General features: G+C 32.7%; 1 long non-coding RNA gene across 1 annotated transcript; it reads right to left on the reverse strand.

Annotated features, from left to right (window-relative positions):
• Nucleotides 1-3,896: 3,896 nt before the first annotated feature.
• Nucleotides 3,897-5,522, reverse strand: LOC125210703 (uncharacterized). The gene is made up of 3 exons (XR_007174399.2): nt 5,105-5,522; nt 4,238-4,325; nt 3,897-4,152 (listed from the first exon to the last, which is right to left on the reverse strand). It is a non-coding gene; the product is annotated as an uncharacterized LOC125210703 (long non-coding RNA).
• Between the last annotated feature and the right edge of the window lie 237 nt (nt 5,523-5,759).

The following is a 5,759-nucleotide window of genomic DNA, read 5'->3' on the forward strand; positions in this document are numbered from 1 at the left end:
TTTCAACAGATCTAAACATTGGACGCTTCATCCGCTCCGGATCCAAGCAATCCCCAACAAACCACTGTAGATTCCATCTCCGATCACTCCGATCTAACCAAATTCTTCCGATCAACTACAATTCCAACACAATTCAACTCCAACAAACAGATCAAGTGCGAAAAGCATCCAAAGTAAACATAAAACATAGATCAATCGTGAATCGAGAACACAATTTAAACTTCTATAGCGAAATAGACAGAATTCAACGATGATTGAACAACAAAAACAATCGCCGAGCTTCGAACAGCGAAGACTCGGCTCAAGAGTAGCAAAAACAAAATTTAAAAGCAATTGTTTCTTCGCCTCACGTAGAGACGGTGGTGCACATACTAACTTCCTATCAAGATGCGAACCTCCCTCGATTATCCCATGGTGCAGAGTGTGTGTAGAGAAAATTGAAGTAATGAGCTAAGAACTACAAGCTGGCGCGTGAAAAAGTGTCGCTTTAATTGTGTGCGCTTCCAGTATTTATAGATGGGCGACTTCTAGATCCTTCCTTGTATTCACTATTTTGCCCTCGTCTTCGAAGCTCCCTCCGTCTTGTGAATTGTTGTTCCTTTGCTCCTTTTTCGCTCCTTTCTTTCGCCCGGCAAATTCTTCTCTTATTTCCTCGGCCTGACGATTTTCTCTACACAACATAACTTAAAACAAGTGTTAGACCCAGAAAATTGTTGAATTTACCCCTATAACCGATGCATGAAATTAGCCTTATCAGATAGATTGACGGTTTTCTGCACGAGAAAAACCCCTCCTTCTCCATTATGTTTAACCTAAGATTTGGGGATTCACAATTGGAACATGAAGAATAGGAAGAAATTCATTTGTATTATTAATCATTTAAATTAATCAAAATATTCAAAACATAAATAGAGTATAAACTTTTGGTTACTAGTAGAGGATGAGATTCACAAATTCGTAGTATTTTTATTATGTCTAAATAAAATATTTCATATTTTTGAGAGGGGGTACAAAATAAAAGTAGATTTAGAAAGGAGACCAGAAATAGATTATAAGTTAGAAATGTAATCAATTACTAATTCTAAATATTGCACTAACTTGTTGATTATGAGTAAATAAAAGAGGTATATCATATATATACCTCATCAAAAAGTGAAATATACCCTTCGAAAAAGAAATATATTCCAAGGAAAAAAGGTATATAGAACGATAAATGATTTTTTAAACAAAAAATAATAGTACAAAATGCATTAAAAAAACATAAAGTGATACCTTCTCAAATACCTTCTCTCTTGGAGAATAGTTTTTCATGAAAAGAAGGCCTCTTCATGGGAAAAGGTATACAGTAATATCTTCTCAAATCATTTCCCACTGGAGAATGATTTTTCATAAAAAAAAAAAAAATATAACTTTACCTCTCTATTTATCTCTCCCTTTGGAAATGCTCTTACATCAAAATAAGAGCTCTTATATGGTTTTATTTACTTGTTTGGTATATTTATGAGTGCTAGAAATGAGCTCGTGTTATTTTGTTGAAAAGCCCATCTTGAAACCTCTGTTACATTATGAAAAATTAACTCTAACTTTTTGGTACGTTAAGCTATATGCTTTGGATATTGGATCAAGATAGTCTAATCAAATTAATAAGTTACCCCCTTCTTCTCATTTCTCATTTATTGTATAGTAATTTTTTTGTTATTATTTCATTTGCTCGTGGAGTATTATAATTTGACGAAACCTATTTGGTATTATGTCATTCATTTTATATAAAATTTTATATTTTATGCAGTAGTATTTTTTGTTATATTATAAATTTGGAATTCACCATTTTGATAACGTGTGGACTTTAAAAGAGAAAGTAACGTGTGGAAAATTATACTACTACTAAACAAAAAAAATTGAGGGTGAAATAGTAGATGCTAAATGGAATGTTTGATTACTAACGTTCAATTAAACAAAATATTTATTACTATAGTTATATGTACTTATATTACTAGTACTTGTTTCCATATAGTGGACTCAAGTCCTAGTATTTAATTTAGTTGAAGCGTTCCTATTTAAGAATTGATTTAAGTTTAAGAAGCTATTATGGTAAAAAAAAATTAAAAGGAGGATATCTTTGTCCATGCACAATTTAATCTTATAAAATATTTTTTTACTATATGATAAGTTGGAATTTTCTATTAGGCTACCAAACACAAATAGAAATATCGTCCATTCACTTTACTATGCCTGGACGACATTCATGACAAACGGTGTAGAAACTCAAATGATATTATTGTAAATTTCTTTAAAACTCACTTTTTCTATATTGATAGATAAAGATAGAAAAATTTGGAGGATTTTTCAATAGGAGTAATAAATAAAAGCTCTTTCAGAATTCTGACAAGACAATATTGAACTATATTTATGAAAATGAAAGTCCAATAAAAGAACTGGCCTATTAAATCTGGCCCATTCTCTTTCCATCGTAGGTTTCAATTTCGGTCTTGGAATTCTAATGTACTCCTAATTTTCGACTACACAATATTAGTAATACTAACTTTGTCCCATAATAATAATAAGTATCATATTTGGTGTGACCATGGATTTAAAATGTAAACAATAATAGAACACTTTTTTATATTAATTTTATAATAAAATATGAATGTAGTGAGTTAATATAACGTGAGACCTACTTATCATTTATGGTTAAGGTGAAACATGATTCTTATTATGGGACGGACCAAAATGATAAAATGAGATTCTTATTTCGGGAAAGAGAGAATATAATTTTGATAAAGTCCAAATCTTACATGTCAAGCTAATTTTTCTCATAAATCCAACACAATTTTAAAATCCATTTTTGTCTCCTTTCGATTTCTACTTTTATTCTAATCATGTCAAAAAATAAGAGTACAAAAATAATGCAGAAAGAAATCTTCAAGTAAATATTATGCACCCGTCTATGTGATAAGTATTGCTTGACGAGTCAATGACGACGGTTTGAGTTGTAGGATCTTATGCTTGGACTTACTTTGAAGTGCACCTTGACTAGAAGTTCTAGGTAGATGAGAGATTGTTCTTGAGAGTGGAAAATCTTGATTGGAAATGTTGGGGGTTTAGATTTTGTCATTCATGTCCTTACTTGATTCTTTCTGATGAAAACTTTTGTGAGTTGAACTTTGAAATATTTTGCTTTGAGTGGTCTTGCTCGAGGGCGAGCAAGTAAATAAGTTTGGGGGTATTTGATGTGAATCAAATAATGCTTGTTCTACTCCATATTTTCTCCTATTTTGTACCTTAAAATCATCTATCAATTCATCATTAAAGCTTGATTATTATATATTAGTTGGTAGATGTACATGTGGAGTGAGGTCTGATTGAAACTGTTCGTTGCCTATCAAGATGGTGTGAAAATTCTTTTATCTTACTACCATTATCTTCGTCTTTGAAATATCTTCGCGTGAATATATTGTACGCTTCAATCGGAGCTCGGATGAAGAAGTTATGACCATTTGTCCAGACGAAATTACCTTATGCAAGCAAGTTCGTAAAAAAAAAATGTTGTGATTTATGTCAAGATTAGTGGAAGATTGGAATGGGGTCAAACATATTTTACTAACCCAATAAGAAAATTACAATTATTTTTTACGATAATTAATCCAAAATATGAATATATTATAGTAAATGATAGGAATAATTAATAGGATGAATATTACTGATTTGCGACTTATTTGAAACCTCAGTCTTTAGATTCGAAGTACGTCTTCGACTTTAAGAAACCATTATTAATTTGAAAACAAGCCAAAATCCAGATCTAATTTTCATTAAATCTGGGCACAAAATATAGGTTCCAATCCAAATCGACAACATTGTATAGGTAAAACAACTCTCTAATTTATTTCATCATTTTTAACAGCATTTAAAAATTGCCTTTCGACCCTCGGCTTTATTAAGTGCGCATGTCTGGGCAGGACCCCATCATTCTTCGCTTTAAGAGCATACTTACATAAATCATCTTTGCCATAGAATCACAAAACAACAATAAATGGAATAAGATACAGCATCTAAGTGCACAATTCAATCGTTACACAAGGACGAGGCTAACCGCTTGTTCAATGTGAGATTGGACCTTGTATAATAACCAGCCAAGGCTCTAAGATGAACAACCTAATACAACACCAAAATTTGAAAGTTAGCATGGTAATGAGAGTAAAAAAGTTGTGAATCTTGAACTGCTTGCAATCCTGCTTACCTAGAATACTTGTATGTTTTGTTCGTCTGCTGCACCGTTGTCTGTACCATGCCAAATTTAGCATTAGGCATCCTCACAATTCTTCAATCTTAAAGCAAATTAGGAAGTGAAAATATTAGCTAATCCATATGAATTCATCTCCTTTTCCGTTTCACATTCCAAATATTAGGCCCAAAATTAGGAGAATAAATGTCGAACATTTGATTCGCATCAGATATGAATTGGATTTTATCAAAATTATACTCCTTCCATCATTCACATCTCTTTAATGAGGTGCGCCAATGAGAATGGGCCAAATTCATTTCTACTTTGATTTTTATTTCATAATAATTCTAAATTCCTCCAAATTTTCATACTTCTTCGTCCCATGGGCAATGGGTATGGCACGTGAATTAAGACAAAGCATTGCAGCATTATCTCTACCATGCCAATTTGCAACTACAAAGTAGCAATTGTGTAGTTTGCTCCACTCAAATACCAATCCATGGCAATGAAGGTTCAATGTTTCTATCCTCAAGCAAATGCGATGTCAAGTATATATCAAATCTTCCTTTAAACCGGTGGCTTTAATGCCTAATTATTCTAATATACACTTGAGAATAATCACAAATAAATTGAAACAGAAGAGAAGTTTAGCCAAAAGTTAGTCTATTGGTTCAAGAATTAAAGGGAAAATAGCCCCCAAAACCACAGATTAATAGAGAATTAGTAGTAACTAATAGTAACATGACATTAAAAGATTTCAAAAATAACATCAACATAGTTCTATGATGAAACTTGATGAAATGATTTGAGTTTGTTGTTGGAGGGCAATGCATCATCAACATCAAGTGGTTTAGTGGATGAGTGAAACTTGATCAAGACTACCTGAACGAGTTCATGAGTAAAATGATGAGGCCACCAGTAGCGGTGCTTGAATTTGCAGGTAAGTTGGAGCGAGAATGCGAATGCAATGTAATACACTGAGATCCTCTGGGAGGGGAAAAGGATGATCGTCAAATTGGCGCCGCTTATGAGCCGGCGTAGATCGAAGCTTGTTTGCAACAAATTCCGCGATATCTAAAGTATATTTATATGACCAATTTCCCTGTGCTCTCTCTTTACCATAATCGCAAACGCCTCACCGCTGCTCTTTACAACCCTATACTTCTTAGTACAGCGAAGTTGATCGGAAATCCATTGCCGAGCTGAGCCGACACGGGGATGGAGCGGCGGTTTTCTGCCGGAGAACCCCTTCTTCTCCTCCATTATGTTTAACCTAATTTCTTCAAAATTTGGGGATTCTGTTATAACTGAAAATTTGGGGATTTTGTAATTCAATTATATAAATATAATCAAGGCTATAATTAGACTTAAAAAGAGAAAGAAATCAATTTAAATTAAGAAAAAGTCGGATGCATAATATTTACGGAAAGATTTTTTTCTGCCTCCATTATGGAGTACTTATTTTTTGACATGATTAGAATAAAAGTATAAATAGAAAGGAGACAAAAATGGATTTTAAAATAGAATTGGATTTATG

Source organism: Salvia hispanica, chromosome 3 (genome assembly GCF_029641045.1).
Source record: "Salvia hispanica isolate PSC_SH4W2 chromosome 3, Shi_PSC_v1, whole genome shotgun sequence".
Lineage (NCBI taxonomy): Eukaryota > Viridiplantae > Streptophyta > Magnoliopsida > Lamiales > Lamiaceae > Salvia > Salvia hispanica.